This window comes from Phascolarctos cinereus, unplaced genomic scaffold (genome assembly GCF_003287225.1).
Source record: "Phascolarctos cinereus isolate Bilbo 61053 unplaced genomic scaffold, phaCin_HiC Scaffold_726;HRSCAF=1367, whole genome shotgun sequence".
Classification (NCBI taxonomy): domain Eukaryota; kingdom Metazoa; phylum Chordata; class Mammalia; order Diprotodontia; family Phascolarctidae; genus Phascolarctos; species Phascolarctos cinereus.
In genome coordinates this window covers 12,844,230-12,865,052 of record NW_027556098.1, presented here as the reverse complement: position 1 = coordinate 12,865,052, position 20,823 = coordinate 12,844,230, and the positions used below count along the sequence as shown (strand labels likewise).

At 38.8% G+C, this 20,823-nt stretch overlaps 1 protein-coding gene across 5 annotated transcripts in view; it reads left to right on the top strand.

The window, feature by feature from the left end:
• Positions 1-20,823, top strand: part of TBL1X (transducin beta like 1 X-linked) — a 371,320-nt gene that overhangs the window by 94,347 nt on the left and 256,150 nt on the right. The window lies entirely within an intron of this gene.

The following is a 20,823-nucleotide window of genomic DNA, read 5'->3' as shown; positions in this document are numbered from 1 at the left end:
AGAAGTAAAGCTCAAGGGTATGTTTTTTTGTATGATGTCTTCAGTAACACAAGGAGCAGAGAGAGGAGTGTTGTACTCAATGAAGGGGAGGAAAGAGCTGGAGAATGGAAATTCTCTTATAATAAAATTCAATTGAATGAACATTTATTGAGTTATTATCGTGTGTGAGGTACTGCTAGGCTGGGGAAATTAATGCGAAGATAGTCCCTACTTTCAAGGAGTTTATGTTCTCCTTTAGGGGGAGGGAATCAAAAAGAGTATTTGAATGTAAAAAGATACATAACCACAGAATTCAGTGGAACAGTTTTTATTAAACTCCTGCAGGTTACAAGGCACTGAGTTAGGTACCTGGGTATATGTGTGTGTGTGTGTGTGTGTGTGTGTGTGTGTGTGTGAGATATAAAACCAAAACCAGTCTCTATGCTTATATTCTGAGGATAGTAAAAAAAAAGTTTTATGGGATTGAAAGTATAATTGATGCAACATGAGAATTTTAATTTTTCTCAGCCAATTAGGTAAGAACAGAAAATGGTTTATAGAATTTGCTTGTTAATGGTTGCTCAATTAGTTTATTCACTAAAATAATACTGAGCATCTACTATATAGAAGATACTTTGTGCAGGCTCTTCTACTGTGGCTGATAGAACTAGCCAATTCAGTTAATGATGGCAAAAAGAAGGGTCTGAGTACTTATTTTGGAGGGACTTAGAGGTCATTTAGTTCAGACCCCCTTATTTTACCAATAAAGAAATAAATCCAGAAGCGTGGGCAGGTAACTTCCCCAGCTTCACAAGGGTGGTAGGTGGTAGGGCTAAAATTTGAAACCAGGTCTTGACTTAAAATATATTACTCTTCAGATAGTCAGTCAGTTGTTATTAAGTATCTACCATGTGCCAGGCACTGTGCTAAGTGTTGGGGTTACAAAAGAAGCAAAAGACTGCCCCTGTCCTCAAGGAGCTTACAGTCTAATGGGGGAGACATGAATTCAGGGCAGGAGTCTCTCACTAAGCAATGTAGTAAACAACATAAGTCCTCATGTTATTTAGTGCAGCCTGTACATGAATGAGTTGTATCTAAAATGTAGCTTTTTTGCCTTTCTGTGAAGACTTCTAGTGAAGGAGAAAAGCTAGGTAGAAGATTTGAATTAAAATCCTTCTCTGGACACTTATAAGCTGTGTGACCCTGGGCAAGGTACTTGACCTCTCACCTCAGTTTCCTCATCTGTAAAACAAGACGGTATTCGGTGACCTTTAAGGTCCCTTCCAGCCCTAAATCAATAATGCTATGAACTTACCTGCCAAACCAGCCCATTCCACTTTAGGATATCAATCAGTAGCATTTATTAAGCGCTTACTACATACTGGGCACTGTGCTAATACTGAGGATACCACTTCAAGCAAGTGAGGTAGCCACGGCTCCCAAGGAGCTTACATTGTAGTGGGTGAGGCAACCTGTGAAAAGCTGGGTACATACAAGTTATGTAGGAGGTGGATGTAAGGTAATCTGAGAGGGACAGGTGAAAGCAGTTGGGAAGAAGCAGAAGGGAGATGTTAGTCGAATATTGAAGGAAGTTGGAGAAACTAAGAGGAAGAGGTGAGGGGGGCAATGGGGGATAGCCAGTGAAAGGGCAGAGGCAGAAGAGATGAAGTGTTACAAGAAAACAAACAAACAAGTAGTCCCGTGCAGTTGAATTGTAGTTGAACAACATTTTGTGGTAGTGTCTGACTCTCCATGACCCCATTTGGGATTTTCCTGGCAAAGATATTGGAATGCTTTTCCATTTCCTTCTCCAACTCCATTTTACAGATGAGGAAACTGAGGCAAATAGGTGACTTTCCCAGGGTCACACAGCTAGTAAATGTCTAAAGCCAGATTTGAACTTGGATCTTCCTGACTCCAGGCCTGGCTCTCTTATCTACTACACCACCTAGTTACCCATAGAATACATGGAGGGGAGCAAATTGTAAGAAGACTGGAAAGGTAGGAAGGAACCTGGTTGGGAAGATTTTAAAATACCAAGTAATAGTTTATATGTGATACTGGAGGTAATGGGGAGCCAGCAGCATTTATTGAGAGTGAGGTGGTGGTGATGAAGTTAGAGTGATCAGAGCAGCTAGGCTTTAGGGAAATCACTTAGGCAACTGAGTGGAAGATATATTAGACTCTAATAATTAGAGTAAGGATAATCTTGAGACTGGGAGACCAATTAGAAAGCTATTGCAATAGTCCATGTGAGAGGTAATGAGGGCAGCAGTGTGACAAAAAGAGATGGGACGTAGATGAGATGTTGTGCAGTTATGATTGTGGAGTGAGGCAGATAGGAGTTGACTCTGAGATTGTAGACTTGGGTGACTGGGAAAAATTGTGTGCAACACTAATGGGGACGTTGGGAAGAAGGGTGTGGATTTGGGGAGAAAGATAATGAGTTCTATTTGAGAATGTTGAATTGCAGATGTCTACAGCATATCCAGTCTTAGATGCTCAAAAGGTAGTTAATAATTCAAGACTGTAGCTCAGGAGAGAGACTAGGGTTGGGTACATTGTTAGAGCTGGGACTCTTCTACAGAGATGATGAGGTGATGGAGTGGGATATTGTATGAGAAGGAGAGAAGTAGGCCCAGGATAGAGCCTTGAGTCATGCTTGTGGTTAGTGGACTTGGCTTGGATGAAGATGCTGAAAAGAAGAGACTAGGCAGGTAGGAGGAGAGCCAAGAAGAGAGCAGTGTCATGAGAGATGAAAGTGTATCCAGAAGAGAATGATGAACAGGATCCGAGGCCCAAGATAGGTCAAGAGCAGTGAGGATTGACAACAGGTCATTAGATCTGGTAGTAACAAATCATTGTTAACTTAATTAGGGAGGCCCCAGAAAAATTATGGAACACATAAAAATGTAAGTTAATAGGATTATGGAGGCTTACATAATTGGGCTTGTGTGTTTCCGGATTACCCAACATGGTGATTGGTGGTGATTGGTTGAAGTTTAGACTTCTTCTCCCAACAAACAGAGGAAAATTTGAGAGAAGGAAAAAATTACCCGTTGCCTGCCCTAGCTCTTGTCTCATTTTCTAAGACTTTTTTTTTTTGGTTAGGTAATTGGGATTAAGTGACTTGCCCAGGGTCACACAGCTAGAAAGTGCCAAGTGTTTGGTCTGAGGCCAGATTTGAACTCGGGTCCTCCTGACTTCAGGGCCGGTGCTCTATCAACTGCGCCACCTAGCTGCCCCTCTAAGACCTCTTCTTAATTCTTAGCGATGGGTAAGAAGGAATTTGCCTGTTTGCAGTTAAGAAATAGTGTCAAGATATAAATTATCCTATGAGGCCAAGAGAAAATAATAAGAAAGAAAAACGTCATTGGATCCTTTATGGAAGTTACCCTCCATTCAGTGTTTGGACAGGTATTTATTTGTTTTAGTTTTTTTTAAAGGCAGTTGGGGTTAAGTGACTTGCCCAGGGTCACCCAGCTAGTAAGTGCCAAGTGTTTGGTCTGAGGCTGGATTTGAACTCAGATACTCCTGACTTCAGGGCCAGTGCTCTATCCACTGCACCACCTAGCTGCCCCAACAGGTATTTATTTGATGGCAGCCCTTGCATCATATTATCTTACAAGGCGGACTAGACTGTGAGAGTTGAAAGGGACCCTTAGAGGTCCCTTGACATAATCATAGATTGTCAGATTAGGGCCGAAAGTAACCTCAGACATCATCCAGTCCTCAGTTTACAGATGAGGAAACTGCCCGAGCTAGTTAATAGCTGAAGTAGTACTTGAACCCAGAACTTTTGACACCCAAGTTCAGTTCTCTTCACAGGCCTCTCATTACGTCATGCTGCCTCCCTCAGTATATATCTACCTTATTCTGTCATTCTTTTTGTTACTCTTCAGAGACCAGTATTCTGTGACCTTTCTTCTTTGTTCCAATGAACATGGACCATTCCCGTAAGAATTGTCTCAGCCCTGCAAGCCTAAACCCTTTCTTTTTTTTATGTTAGTGATAAGGCATAGCTAGCTGGTATATTTGGTAGAATATATCCTAATCCGAGGATCATAGGTTTAGAATTGGAAAAGACCTTATAGATAACCTAGTTCAGTCCCATCATTTGAGAGATGAGTAAACTGCGGCTGAGAAAAGTTAAGTCATTTGCCTAAGATCACATGTGTCATAAGTGGATTCAGCCCCAAACCCTTTGACTGCCAACCCAGCATGTTTTGCATACACTGCCATGCTGCCTCTTCACAGGTCCCATTTTTCTACCCTTTAATCATCGAGAAATTTAATTTCTTTTTTTCTAGTGACTAATATAAATTATACATCATAGTTCCATTGGCAGCTGCAATCTCTCATGATTGCTATTAGCTATGTAAATCTTCCTTTATATTCATTTTACTTTGAAAAGGAAGTCATGACACACTCATAATAAAGAAAAATAACCCAATCCCAAAACAGTAGACCGCAGGGCCAAAATAACAGTTTTGTGCCCTGGTGTTGAAGAAGATCAGATCACTTCAATAACAGGTTGAATTTGAGAAGCATTAGTAAGCACCTGCTGTGTAAAGAAAATTGACACAACTCTGCTCTCATGGTGTTTCCATTTTGTAGGAGGATAAAATATATACTTAACTACACATAGTATGGAATAACACTTAAGTGAAGAAGTGCAGACAAAATGCCAGTAGATATCTGAGGAAGAGAAGGTCGTGATCAAATAGGGGCAATCGGGGAAGGCTTCCTGGAAGAGATTGTATTTTAGTTGCGGTTTAAAGGATGAATAGGAATTCACCTGACAGGGGAAGGGTGAGAGGGCATGTCAAGAAGGGGGCAGGAAAATGTAGGACATTGTCAGGAGGTTATGTGTATGGTATTATGAGATAAGCTCAGAGAGGTAATAATAATAGCTGGAATATTGTGGAACACTGAATGCTAACAAAAAGGAGTTTGAATTTCACTTGGTTGGCAGTAATGAACCATTGAAGGGTATTGAGCAGAGGAGTGATATCTTGTCTATGCCGTGTAAAGGATGGTGTGGTATGTTAATCTTATTAGGAGGTTATTCGGGTTCTTCAACTAAGTGGCAATAAGGGCCTGTAAGAGGAAGGTGACTGATGACAGAGAAGGGACGATATTTACTAACAATACTGTTAACAATATTACTAACAGTACTGCAAAGGTAGAAATAAATCGGATTTGGGAGCTGGTTGCCAGTGAAAGTTGAGAAAGAAGGAAAAACATGATATTATCTAGAACAGTATGAATGGTGGTATTACAGAAATAATGTGCTAACAAGGTAGATTCTGGAACAGATATCCAAGTTTTGGATATGCTTAGTTGGAGATGTGGGCCAGAGCTCTGGAGAGAGAACAGAGCTGGAGAGATTCCCAAGGTCCCTCCTCGACACTCTCTTCTCTGTTAAGTTTTTAGGAGGCAGCTGACTTCTGGTTCTCCTTCTACCTGTCCGACTTTTCGGTTGGGTCTACCAACTGTGGATGTTTCACAGAGCTCTTCTCTCTCCATACAACTCTAATCTCATTAGCTCTGGATTCAATCATCATCTCCATGTTGATGTTTCTCAGATCTACTTATCTAGCTCTGACCTCCCTAATGAACTCAATTCTCACATTTCTATTTATTAGATTGGACAACTTGTGCTGGATGTTCCGTTTGTTGTTGAGATGTTTTTCAGTCCTGTCTGACTCTGTGTGACCCATTTGGGGTTTTCTTGGCAAAGATACTGGAGCGGTTTGCCATTTCCTTCTCCAGCTCATTTTACAGATGAGGAGACTGAGACAAACTGCAGTAAGTGACAGATAGTAAGTGTCTGAGGCTGGATTTGAACTAGGATGAGTGTTCCTGACTCCAGGCCCAGTGCTCTATTCTCTGTGCTAATAGATGTTCCATAGACATTCTAATGCACCATGTTCAAAACTGAACTCATTATCATTTCCCCCAAACCCTCTGCCCTTCAAAATTTGTTACTGTGGTGAGAACCACCATTTTCCCAGTCTCCTAACCTTAATTTCTCACTATCTCTTACATCTCATATCCTGTCAATTTTACCTTTATGACACATTTCATATATACCCATTTCTCTCCTCTAATGCTTCCACCACCATGATGCAATCTGTCATCGCTTCTTTCCTAGACTACTTTTAATAGACTGCTGGTTGGTCTCCCTGCTATGAGTCTTATCCCATTCCAGTCTATCCTCCACTCAGCCATCAGTGCAATCTTCCTAAAGTACAGATCCGACCCTATCACCGTCCTCTTCAACCCCCAACTGCATTCAGTCAACTCCAGTGGCTTCATATCACCTCCAGCGTCAAATATAAAATCCTCTGGCTTTCAAAGGCCTTCGTAACCTGGCTCCTCCATCCCTTCCGGTCTTATCTCCCCCTACCACATATTCTGTGACCCAGTGACACTGTCTTCCTTGTCGTTCTTTCAACAAGATACTCCATCTCCTAAATCTGGGCATTTTCACTGCCTGTCCCCTCCTGCACGTGGACTGCTCTTCCTCCTTGTCTCTGTCTCCTGGTTTTCCTAGCTTCCTTTAAGTCTCTGCTAAAATCTCCCCTTCTGTAGGAAGCCTTTTCCATCCCCTCTTTATTCTATGCTTTCCCTCTGTTGATTTCCATTTTGTCTAGAATATAGCTTGTTCATACATAGTTGTTTACATAGACTGTTAGCTCCTTGGGAACAGGAACTGTCTTTTGCCTTTCTTTGTGTCCTCAGCACATAGTAGGCCTTAATAAATATGTATTGACTTCTTGCCTGCCTATTTGGCCTTTTACCAGGTCTACCTCAGGAAAATGCCACTTTACTTACTAGAACAATTGAGTCCTGCTGTAATGGTGGAAGGGATGGTTGATATAGGATAACACTGGGGAGTAAAATGAAACAGGAAGTAGGATCATCTAGGCCAAGAAATTTTTTTCTCTTAATGTTTAGCATACGAGTTCTATATAGATTTTAAAGATACTGATTTAGTTTCATTGTAGAATATTTCACCTACGATGAAGATGATATTATAACAGTTTATTGCGTGTCTGCACTTTATTGCATGTCTAGTGAAAAAGTTAATGATGTCAGTTTGAGAGAGAAGCAATATTATAGTTGAGAGAGAAGCCACAGTTAAATAAGAAGAATTTCTGAATGTTTATGAAGTTCTGAATACTACATGTTATAAACAGCCTAAATGAATTCATCCATCTGTCACACACAGTCTTAAATTATACCTGAGGGATAGCTTGCTCACCTGATAGAGTCTAGTTCATTCAATTTTAGGTCTGGATGGTAATCATAAGTCTATAACAAGAAGGGTCACCTTCAGCATCTGGGCAAACTTGTTTTTATCTACACATCAGAATTGTGAAGGTACCAGAAAAATGAAATTGGGGGCACCTTTCATCATGGTAATGAATGACTAGTTGAGATGATTTAAAAAAAAAAACTTTGCAAACCCTAAAGTGCATAAAAGTTAGTTATTATCTAGCTGTGTGACTCTGAGCAAGTCACTTAACCTCAATTGCCTTTAAAAAAAGTTATTAGTATCAGTAGTAGTAGCAGCAGCAGCAGTAGTAGTAGTAGTAGTAGTAGTGGTAGTAGTAGTAGTAGTAGTAGTAGTAGTAGTAGTAGTAGTAGTAGTAGTAGTAGTAGTAGTAGTAGTAGAAGAAGAAGAAGAAAAAGAAGAAAGCAAAATGAGTATGCAGTATCAAAATTTAAGGCATTAAAAATAGAAAAAGGGAGAATGTATTCACTAAAAGTGCATCATCTTTTATCAAAATTTAGACTAACATGAAAAAAATCCTTTAAGGAAAAATGAATATTGAGTAGATTGCTAGATTAGAGGAAAGCCCAATGAATTTGCTTTGCATTGGAAAGCAGCCAATCAATTTAGTAGCTGTATGAATTTTTTCATCTTTTATGGGGGGAAAAAGCAAAAAATAGCATTTATTAAGTGCCTACTATGTGTAGTTCATTGTAATTTAGTTGATCATCAAGGATATGACATTGGAGAAGGGGAATGACAAATGCATAGACAGTGATAATGATGGTTATAATTATTAAGTACAAAGAAGAGGACAAAGGGAATTGTGAGAGGAATTAGTGGAATGGTTGCTGTAGGAGGTTGGTTGTCAACTCAGATTGAAACCCAAATTGGAGTACATGGAATGGGCAGAAATCAGAGCACATTGGTGGATGACATTTCTGAATCTGAGATTATTTTAATGATTCTTTAAATGGATAGTAGATTACCCAAGCATCCCTGGGGCATGGCCACTTCCAAGGCCTGCTTTAGGAGTCTGTAGTAATTCATTTGGGGCCATTGTCCGGGAGGATCTTCTTGACCCTGCAAATGTGGGGAACCCAAAAGGCTGCTGGCAAGGATTACATTCATGACCCCTTTCTGTAGGAAGGAAAATGGTCAAGAAAAACATGGATAACAGATCAAACCATGTTCTGAAAGTGCGTAGTTCGGTCTTTTTAGTCATGTCATATCCAACTCTTTGTGACCCCATTTGGGGTTTTCTTGGCAAATGTCCTGGAGGAGTTTGCCGTTTCCTTCTCCAGTTCTTTTTACAGATGTGGAAATGGAGGCAAACATGGATAAGTGACTTGCTCAGGGTCACACAGCTGGTAAGTGTCTGAGGCTGGATTTAAATTCAGGTTTTTCTTACTCCAGATGTGGAGTTCTATCCACTGTACCATCTAGCACAGTAACATAGAACGTACTCTTAATTTCACTGCAACAATACTTCATGCCCACTTTGTCGTGTAGACACTGTTTCTAAGTGCCCTTTAACTTCTCCTTTTAAAGTTGCCTGTCAAAATAGCTGAGACCCCAGAAATGTTTCACGTGTACAGTCATGGAACAAAACTGTTATTTTGCACTGGGCTTTGAACCAGCATTTGTAGGAACAAAAGGGTCAGATCTAAAGGAAAGCATGAACATTTCTTTTTTTTTTTTTTTTTGAGTCACATCGAAAGGGGGGAAAAGAAGCTTGAATGCCTACTCTCATTTCCAGGCACCCTTTTTATCCTTTGTCTACAATTTGAATAAAGATAAACAGCAATTTAAATGTAATATTTACATAACCTACAAAAATCTGGGTCAGCCTAGCAAAACATGGACTCTGAGGTTGATTCAGCCCCATTGAAGGTCTTAAGAGTGCCAGATGAAGGCTTTGTTAGGATTCTTGTGAAAAGGATGGGTTTCATTTTTGTGTTTGTAAACTACCTATTTGGCAGAGTGTTCCTTTTTGTGTGGAAAGTTTCTGAAGATTTAAAAATTAATAATGCTATGATAATTTAATAAAATGTATCCCTGCTTCTGTTAGGTTCTTGAAGGTAAGGACTATTTACACCTAGAACAGTTCCAGGCACTGGTGCTTAATACATGTTTGTTGATTGATTGCGTAATCTTTGTATCTCCTCTGTTTTAACAGGGACAGGTCAGAATTAGAACCCATGTCAAATCCAGACACTTATTAGATGTGTAACCTTTGGCCAGTCACTTAACCTGTTTGCCTCAGTTTCCTTAACTGTAAAATGGGGATAATAACAACACTTACCTTGAAGGGTTATTGTGAAGATCAAATGAGGTAATATTTGTAAAGTGCTTAGCACAGTGCCTGATGCATAGCAGATGCTGTGTAAATGCTTACTGCCTTCCCTTCCCTTCCCTTCCCTTCCCTACCCTTCCCTTCCCTTCCCTTCCCTTCCCTTCCCTTCCCTTCCCTTCCCTTCCCTTCCCTTCCCTTCCCTTCCCTTCCCTTCCCTTCCCTTCCCTTCCCTTCCCTTCCCCTTCCCCTGTTTTAACAGTTCTCTGAATACAGTATATGTTTAATAAATGCTTGTTGAATTATAATTCACCAAAGTATTTAGCATCTCTTTTGTGAAAAATATTATACTGGGCACTGAAGTAGAAATTTTTTAAAAAACGTTTTTTTAAATTTTTAGGCGTTTGGGGTTAAATGACTTGCCCAGGGTCACATATCTAGAAAGTGTCAAATGTTTAGTCTGAGGCCGAATTTGAACTCAGGTCCGGACTGCAGGGCCGGTGGTCTATCTACTGTGCCACCTTGCTGCCCCTAGAAGAAGGTATTCTGTTGGGTACAGAGAACAATGCAAAGATAAAATAAGTACTAGTCCTTACCTTCAATATTCTTGACAGGCAGCCCAGTTTAGTGAAAAGATTCATGTTGGACCTGAGTTTGAATCCTGTCTCTGTTTCTTAACTAGCTATGTGGTGTTAAATAAGTCATTTCACATTTCTGACCCTCAGTTTCCTCATCAGTAGAGTGAAGATGAAAATATTTGTACTACTTTCTCAACATTTTCTTTTTTTTGGAAAACATTTCACAGTGCTGTAAGTGGTGAGTTTTTATTTGAATCTCTAATTAAGAGAGATTAGGCAGGTTACCTGCCTGTGGTTTAGTGTTTAGAGATCTGGTCTTGAAGCCCGGCCTCTGACATTTACTTGCTGTGTGACTATGGTGCAGGTCATTTATCCTTTCATTTCTCTGGCTGTGTGATGCTGGGACAAGTCATTTATCTTCTTAATTTTCTGGGCAACTCTCTTAGACTGTTAGTTGTAGAGAAGGCATGGACCTACATTGTTAGGGGCAGTTTCCTTACCTCCTTAGTTCTCTATTCCAGTAAAATCACAGGTCTGTTCCTTATCCCTAAGGTAGTTGAATGAATAACCAAAATAGAAAATAGAGTATGATAAAATGAATATTTGTAAAAAGGAAGAAATCATTTCCTGCTGGAGAGGGGTCATGGAGAAAGTATGAATTATGCTTTTCCTTGGAGGATGATAGAGATTTAAAGAAGCAGTGAAAAGGGAAGTAGGGATAGAGAAGAAATTAAAAACATAAAGACATGGAGATATGGGAAAAGTTATATGCAGAATCAAGTTGTGAGCAAGTGAAACTGATATTTCTTCAATGTGCCAATCATACGTTGTAGTCTGCCTTTGTGAATAATTTTGTGGGTTTAAGATAATTTATATTCTGATAATTTTCTTTAAATACATCATTTTGATTTTTTAAAAAACAACCTAATTTCAAAATTGTTTTAAGGAAATGTATGAAAAATTTTGGTAACATGATTCATTCCTCCAATTAACATCTCTTAAGTATCTTCTGAGGAATGTATGACGTTTAGATATGACACTGTTGGTTTGCCTTGGTGAAACAAGTGCCTCTAATAAGAGACCTTCCCAAGTGCATTGGACAGTTCAAAGCAAATTATATGGGGTTGTAGCTCATATAACTGTAAGATATCCTGATTTTCCATATGTTGATTCATGGGATCCTAGGATTTACAGTTGAAAAGAATTCAGTCCCCCTCATTTTTCAGATGACAAAATTTGAGGAGCAGAGAAGTAATCATTTGACCTCTATACTCTATCCTTCCTCAGTGAATCCAGACTGGAATTCATGACCTTGAACTCCACCTTGAGCCCTCTTAACTCTGTGCTAGCTGCTCCATGGGAGAAATAAGAATGCCTGATTGCATAGCATCATAGAGTACTTTAGAAACTTGGAATAGTTCTTGATTCAGAGTGCGTATGGAAAGACAGAAGACCATCCCCATTGGTTTTTAGTATTTCATTGTCCCAGCAAATCCTCCTTGCCATGACTTTTATTTTTACTGAGCCCCAGGATGGATCTGAGCCATTTGCAAATTGGAGAAAGGGGGTGGATGGTGTGGGACTTCACGCTACTACAAACAGTGTTGATTCCTTGTATTCTTGATTTCCTGTAGGAGTAAGCAGAAAGACCCAAGAAGCCCGCTCCTCTTTTCAGTACTCTGTATATAGTTTAATAAGTGTTGAATTGAATGGGAGAATTTTTTTTATTAACTAGTTGTTATTTGGGTGCAAATACTTTGAAGAATTCTAAGATTGGCCTCAAGATTAACTAGAAGAAACAAAGGAAAATTTTGGTACATCAGGAACTTTAGGGTAGAGTCTTGGAAACAAAAATGTTGGACTGTTTAGGAGTTGGGGAGAGAAGAGAGATTAGATGAGTGGAGAATGAATTTGGTCTACTTTGAAGTTTTGGTTCGGGCTCTGGTCTGCCCCTGACTTGTATTTCTCTGCAGTTGTACATTGCAACCCCCTGAGTTGGGAAGTAGGATTAAAATAGAGAGCTGGCTTTGGAGCTAGGAAGATCCGGGTACATTTCCAACCTGTGTGACCTGGCCAGATGACTTAATTTGTCAGTGTCCTAGGAAACTTTCTTTAAAATTTTTTGTTTATTAATTTTTTAAAATTTATAGAGTAAAACAGAGCATTTCTATAATATAGTACAATAACAAAAAGATTGCAAATAAAAGCGCAAATCCACTATGTAAAACTTGCTATTCTTTTTAAATATACAACAAAGTTATCATGTAAATTTCCTTTTTTTCTCCCTTTTTTTCCCTTCCATTCCGCCCTCCCCCCCAGATGGGTACCATTAGACATAAATAGATACACATACACATATACACATACACGTATACACACACAAGATTACTCCTAGGTACCTTTTTAAGACTTTTAAGTTGGAAAGAAGGTTCTGATGTGCTTGGTAGAGAGACTTTCCTAACCTGGGAGTTCTTTCTATCAAGGAAATCTTCAGTCCAGCCTATTCATCCCAATGTTGAGGCAGTTCCCTGGTTGATTGGCACCCATTTTATTTCCATTTCTTTGCTAATACAAAGGGTATAGCTGTAAAAAAAGAAGGAAAAGCTCTTGCATCAGAGTCAAGGGTAGCTGCAAAGGATGTGTCCTAGGTTCCACTAGGAGGAATATGGGCTAGAGAGGAGGCTGTGTGGTACCTGGAGATTTTAAAATGCTTGCTAAAACATAATCCTTGAAGATGGAGATTACCATTTACTCAAGACAGGACAAATACATGGATAATTTCTGTATATCAATTCCCCCCCCCCCATGGTGATGCATTAGAAAGCACAATGTGACATCCAACAGGGAAAATACCCTCCCAAATATTCTCTAAACACAGAAAGCTATTATCTCCAAGCTGACTTTAACATATCCCAATTGTGATTTGTTTTTGGCTGCATTTTCACAGCTGTTCTCTGTCAAAGTGCATCTTTTAGGAGCAGTGGGAAAAAAAACACACCACAGGGGAGGAAAATTTGAGAGTGGGAGCGAAGGCTTGTGGGATAACGGGTGCTATACTAGCTACGGGGATGAGAACAGATCAAAACAGAGTGAAAGGCCAAGTAAAAATCCCTGGCCATCAACTTAGCAGTTCTGACTTTTACTTCTTTCCCTTGGGAGAGCTGGAGAGAGCTCACTGGGTGAAGTTAACTGGCAGTGGTTATCAAGACTTGGTGCCCTGAGGTCTAAGTTGATATTTTACTGTAAACAGAAAATCCAAAGACTTAGATGTTGAACTAAAATCCAATAAAGTGTATATTTTTAAGGCTGTCAGACAAGATTAAGGAAACTAGTACAACTCTTGGAATGAAAAAAAAAAGTTAAAATGCGTTAGATATAAATGCTTCTCTTTCATTCCTGAATATTATTACATTTGGTGTGTATTTAGAATGGAATCAGTTTGGGGAGGAACCCACATTCCTTTAAAATGATAGGGTTGATACTTCAAGAAGACTTCAAGGATATTGTCCTTTCCTTTTATTTGGAGAATTTTATTAATTATGCTGTATCACTCTTAGTAACGACGAGGGTAACTCACAAGCATCTTTGTGTAGATTACACAATGTGTATTAGGTGGATGCTTCTTGGTTTTTTTGGTTTTTTGGTGTCTTTTTTTTTTTATCTTTCTGGCTGAGTATTTTATCCCTGATGTCAGTCCTTTGACTTTACAGCTGAAGTACATTAGCAAATATAAACTGTAATAGTACCACATATTATGTTCATTTTTTTTTCCAGATTGAGTAGAATAAAGGAAGGAGTAATTGACTACTTCCATTCATGTTTGAAGAATTTTATTATTTTTTTCCCCTTGTGATTTATTCCTTTCCTTTTCACAATCCACCTGCAGTCTCAAGACTCTTAGTAACCTGCTTTTAAGGACTAACCAGTACTAATTTTGGAGGTAAAAGATCTGGGTTCAAATCTTGTGATCCTGGGCAAATCTGTAGAAGTTATTAAAGTAAGGACACCTCCTACCTCCTACTTCCTTCACCCTCTTGCCCTATGTTTTATGGTAATGCTTATGTTTTAAGGTAAGACTTTAAAATCAGACAGCAATATAAGTAGGTACTGTTAACTAGCTATGTGATCTTGGAAAGTAATAATTGCACTTATATGGTGCTTTACAGTTTGTAAAACACTTCACATATCCTATCTCATTTGATCTTCACAATAAACATGTTAGGTGGTGGTGTTGAGGTGTTTGTCACGTCCGACTTTTTGTGACCTGATTTGGGTTCTTTTTTGGCAAGGATATTGTTATATGTTAGGAAGGTACTATTATTATCCCATTTTACAGATGGGGAAATTAAGTCTGGGAGAAGTTAAGTGACTTGTCTATGGTTATATAGCTAAGTGTCTGAGGTAGGATTTGAACTTGGGTTATACCAACTCCAAGTTTAGCTTGAACACCTAGATGCCTTGTTGTTTTCAGTTGTGTTGAATTCTTCGTGACCCCATTTGGGGTTTTCTTGGCAAAGATACTGTGGTGGTTTGCCATTTCTGTCTCCAGCTCAATTTGCAGATGAGGAAACTGAGACAAAGAGGGTTAAGTGACTTGACCAGGATCACGCCACTAGTAAGTGTCTGAGGCCAGATTTGAACTCAGAACTTCCTGACTCCAGACTTGGTGCTCTACCCATTCTGTCACCTGGCATCAACATTCAAGTATTTTAGTGCTTTTTGTGTGCCAGACACTGGGCTAGGGTATGAGAGAATATAAAGACAACACACAAGAAAAACCTTAACCTCTCCCAGCTTCAGTTTCCTCATCTATGAAATGAGGCATTCATACAAGATGACCTCCAGCATCCCATTCAGCTCAAAATCTTGTGTGTATGATCTAAGTCACTTAACTTTCCTGGGCCTGAGTTGCTTCTTCTGTAAAATGAAGGGGCTGGATTAGGTGATTACTGAGGTCTCTTCCAATCAAAAAGTATTTATTAGGGGTTTGCTATGGGCTGGGTATAAAAAGAAAAGCAAAAATAGTTCTTGCCCTCAAGGACCTTACATTTTAATATTGTGGGAAAGCCCACATGTAAATTGATTGGTACATAGGTTTCTGCTTTCTGCCTGCCAAGAGCCTGACCATATTCCTGTCCTCAGGGAAACCGTAAGAGTAAATTTTAGGGCAAACAGCTTTTGCCTTAGGGTCAGGCTTATTGCTTGGGGCTTTATTTCAGGACACCGAAATATTTGCCTTCCCAACTCAGCTAATTCCTACTCCTATAAACTTTTTCTTCTAACCCTCAACCAAGATTCTTGGCCTCTTCACACCTGCTTACTCAACATGGCCCTGGTTGTGATTCCCTAAATCTTTGATATTGTGCTCTTGATAATGTAGTAATTACCTTTATCTCCTGTGGTGACCTAGATTTTTGATTTCTTGCCTTATCCTGACAATTTTGAATCCTTAGCTCCTGGACTGTAGTCTTGCTATCCCCAGTCCATGCCCTGTCTTTGCTGTTCTAGGATTAACCATGCCCTAGCATGACCTGGCCTTCTATGTCAGGTCTGAAGCTAGGTCTTATATTAATGATCAAGTGTGAGTGTCAGATGGGGGAGCAGTGGACAGGTGCATGTGGGGTGAAGGAGGTAGGGAGTGAACAGGCTGCAACATTTAAGTAATAAAGAATTTTGAAAAAACAGGAGTAAAGGCTATAATCCAAGAATTATATGCAAGGAAGAAAAGATGGGATAGTCCTGGGGCAAAAGGTGGAGATGGTGGGTGGATGGCCAGATTGCTTCACTAGTATCCTCCAGATCTCAGGAGAAATCAGGGAAGGCCTCCAGCTCATTGAATTGATCTCCGGTGTCAGATTTTTGGGAAAATACCGACAAGAATTACACAGGATAAGCACACCTGGATGGGTTGCAAACTGCTCCCCTGGAAGGATCTTCCAAATTGTTTTGTTGTTTAGTCTATTTTTTAGTCATTTCCGTCTCTTTGTGATCCCGTTTGAGGTTTTGTTGACAAAAATACTGGAGGGGTTTCTCCCACTTCTACTGCTTGCAGATGAGGAAACTGAGGCAAACAGGATTAAGTGACTTGCCCAGGGTCACACAGCTAGCAAGGGTCTGAAACTGGGTTTGAACTCATGAAGAGATGAGTCTTCCTGATTCCAAGCCCAGTTCTTTATCCATTGTGCCTAGCTGCCCCCTTCCAACAAAAATAAAATAGTCCCCGAATTTGAGGAGTTTACATTGTAGTGGGGTTGTAGAACATGTACATACATAAGTACAAAAAACACGTATAAAATAAATACAAGTTAATTTTGAGGGGGGGAGAACTCCAAATTCTGGGGAAGGGGGAACCAGGCATCTGGTAGTACCTAAACTGAACTTTGAAAGGAGGTAGGGATTTTAAGTAGAGAAAAGGAAGGAGACAATTCCAGTCAACAGAGGCAGTCTGTGCAAAGACGTGGAGGTGGACTATGGAATTGAGTACAAGAAGTAGGTCAGTTGGGCTGAAATGCAGAAGGGGAATACTCTATTATGAAGTGAGTCTGGAAAGACAGGTCAGGAGGTTGCATTATGAATGGTTTTAAATACCAAACAAAGGAATTTGTATTTTATCCTAGAGGCAGTAGTGAGCTACTGAAGTTTGTTGAGAAGGGTGGGTTGGGGGTTAGAGGGTGATGTGTGACATGCTCAATATCCAAGTCTCTTTACTCCTCAATATAATGTTTTTTTTTTTTCTGGACTTAATGATAATACCAGGGAATCTTAGTGGCTGCATAAGTATCATGAGCAGAATTTCCATAGAGTTTGACTGCCAGATTATATATAAAGATGGTGGGTGGTTTTTTTGTTTGTTTGTTTTTGTATGTAACTATTAACTAACTATAGTTCACATGGTTTCAGGTATACTGCTCAGCTGACTTAGTGGATAAAGTATATACTATACATAGTTAGCATCAATATGGATATGAACATTTTTATTATTAAAGTGTTATTTCTTTACTGTCTTAAGCATGAAATGGTATAAATTCTTAAATGACTCAAATGGATGAAAAAATATCACGTGAAGGTTTTTAAAAATCTGACAGGATGTAATTAAATTTAAACAAGTTTGGAAAGTAATTTTTGCCATGTTCTCCTGATGGATCAGTTTTCCTGATTTGTCAGGAGAACATGGTAAAGAAGGCACTGACTTTGGTGGGTGAGTGGTTGGATCATAGCATTTGAGCTGAAACAAATCCGAGGCATCATCTGGTGATCCCTCATTTTGTAGTCGAGGAAGCTGGGGCTCAGGGAAATTAAGTGACTTGCCCAGAGTCATAGAGGTATGAGGTTGGACTCCAAATTCAGGATTTTTGCTATGATTCCAGCTACTGTTTCTTGCAATAGGATCTTCAGAATTCCATGGTGTGTAACCAGTGCCTTTTAAAAATTTATTTGCCCCCTGTAGAATCACATCAGAAATAAATATGTAAATTTTGTAAGTTAAATGGTATAAAAAAGTAACTGGTTATGATTCCTGTCTGTGTTTTCTGTACAGGAGAGAACCTGAGGCCATATCTAAGAAAACAGTAGTGTACTCCCTTCAGTCTGTGTTAACAACTCTATCCCTTCCCGCCTTGATTTTGTTACTGCCTTAGTCTCTACTGTAGCCTTTGGATTTGGTTATTCTGTGTCCTTTGACTTGACCTCTTTGCTAAAATCTTTGCAGTGGGATCACAGCCCCTTTGGGGATTTTTATCTCCTTTGGGCCTTGTTAATTGTCCTTAATCAGCAGAATTGTACAGACCCTTGGCTGCTAATTCCTTTTTGGTGGGGTTATTTCCAGAAAAAAAAATTACAGGAGAAAAAAATCCCAATGATTAACTGAGTTCTTAAAATCATTGATGTTTGTCCTTCTGTAAAGTCTGAAGTAGGGGTACTCTTAACCTTTTCTGTAATGGATCATTTTGACAGTCTGGTGAAACCTCTGGTCCCCTTCTCAGAAGAATATTTTTAAAGACATAAAATAAAATACAAAGGAAGCCAATATTGAAACAGTTACCAGAATACTTTTTTAAAAAATGGTAGATCTCGGATAAGAAGGCTTAGTCTAGGGCTTAATGGCTCTCAGAAAACACCCAAACTTCATTTTGCACAAGAATAAGAATAGTTAGAGTAGTCCCTTTTATATACCATATTCCAATAGTCTTGAATATGTTCTACACCTATTGCCAAAAAGCTTTGAATAAAAATGAGATAATAGCTGTAAAGGAGCTTTGAAAAGCAGAAAAGACCGTACAAATGTAGGTGATTGTTGTTAAAATATTATGAAATGTGCTGCAACATAAGGGAAACTTCGCCTTTATGGAAAAAAAAAAAGGTATTTGTTTCCCGTATCTTTTCAAGGTAATAAATCTGTACACTTTTCAAGTACTGTGGTGTTAATCTTATACAGAATAAGTATGTTCTATACAAAATTGTTGTTAAAATTAAAATTCCATGTATTGAGTCTCCTTTTTCATTGATTCCTATGTTGAAATCAGATACGGAGGGAAAAACTTCTTAGGGGAACGGAGTCAAGGAAATGGGATGTAGAAAAGATGAAGGATAGAGAGGGATAAAGGTAAAGCCACAGACACTTGTCTCTCTCTTTCACCCATCCCCTATCCTCCCTACCTCTTTAACCCAATAAACTTGTGTGTACCCATCTCTCTTCAGTATTCTGTCATGTTTTTAATTGGCATTCAACAGATACTATTGAATACCTACTATATGACAGCCTGCCAAGGTAGAAAGAGCATTGGATTTGGAGGCTTAAATTCAAGGTTACCCATGTGACCATGGGCAAATTGCTTAATTAACTTCTCTCCATTTAAATACCTTCATGTCTTAAATGGGGATAATTCCTCTTGTGTCATCTACTTCATGGTTTTGTCCTGAAGATAATTCAGCTTTCCTTGAGAATAAGGTTATATAAATTGGATTGTCCTACAATATAGACTACCTGTCTATACTCAGGCCAATTTTTAAACTCCTTAGATGTAGCCTTCCTGTATTTATAATCTCCTGATTACTTATTATCTATTCAGTTGTGTTCTTTGCAGGTGAAAATCTAGGTAACAACAATAGTAACAGTGAAAGCAAACAACTACCAACTTTTGCCTGTTAAGTTTGTAAAGCACTTCAAATTCATTGTTCTTTTTGATCTTCACAACAATATTCTGAGGTGGATACTTACTGGTATCATACCCATTGTATAAATGAAGAAACTGAAGTTAACCTATATCCCCATTTGCACTCCTAGTAAGTTGCAGGCCCCTCAATGAGAAACTAATAAAGCGATGACATTGCTCAAAGTACTGAAAGTACTGATTTTTGCTTTCAAAGCTTTCAGATTCTCCTCATCTGATACCTTTATAATCCAAATTATTCTAACTCATTCATTGCCTAGATGAAAGTCCACAAACCTTTGTTCGTTCAAGTATGTGGTTGTTTTTGAGGTTGGTTTTTGCAATAAAGGAGGTAGAGGGATGAAAAGAAAGACCATGTCTAATCTGTTGGGAAATTGATTAATTTATACAGCAAAAGGAAAATGGAGCTAAAACGTTTGCAGAAATTTACAATGAATATAGTATTTTGTCTGTGAATCTTCTGATTAGGAAAAATAAACTTTATAAAGGTTCAAAGGATTATAAATTGTATGCACTGCTTTATATGTACATCTCCTGTTCATCCAATTTTCTTTTTCAATTTTATGATGCTTTGTTTTACAAATAGCTGCAAAACTTAATTGTAGCTTCTCAAATTGTCAATTCAGCAGCCACATTTCTTTGTGTAAAGGGCGACTTTCCTCACTCCACCTTGAAATAAATGATTTGTACCCAAGTTGTCCTTATGAAACAGTACTTTTTCTGACATGCTATATAAGTAGCCCTTAGAAGGGGGAGAGAAACTCGATAGAGCTGACTCCTAGATTTTTAGGATCTAATTCAGTTTTAGTGATTATTCAGTCAACTTATATCTTTGCAGGATTTAACTACTCCCATAGCACTGCTGTCAAAAGTTATGTGAAACTAGACGGTAAAACTCAAATGAGCCTTTTCTTACATAGAATATTCTTTGCTAACTCAGAAAAAGGATTAAAATGGAAATTAATCCTTAGAATTATTTTTGTCTTTCAGTTATTGATGTTAACCCTGTCTGTTTCCCCCAGATTGATGGAGTGCTGGCTGTAACATACATGCATCCATATGCTCATATAAACATGTACATAGATACGCATATGTTGGACTATACAAACATTCCTTCATTGAGGATGGGAGAGAGAATAGAATGGAGAGGGAATGTATGTAAACATATGAATACTTCAATAATTTCTGCCAGATTTTCATATGAATATGTTTTCTCTTTTCTATAAAAAGAGCTTTCCTATGTTGGATTTTGTGATTCATCATGTCTTTTACTTGTGCTCTGTGCACAGGTATACTGAAGACAAAATAGGTAAAAATAGGCATAAAATAAACCCTTTCCTAGATTATTAACTAAAACAAATAGGAATACATTTGAAAACACAGGAATGTTTTTTATACTGCTGTGTTCTTGATGAAACAGATAGTGAGTCTGCTTTCATGCCCAAGTGGGCCCCAGGAAACTGGATTTTAAACATGTTGACAGAAGGTTCTTAAGGAGGTGGGGGTATAAGTCATGTGGTC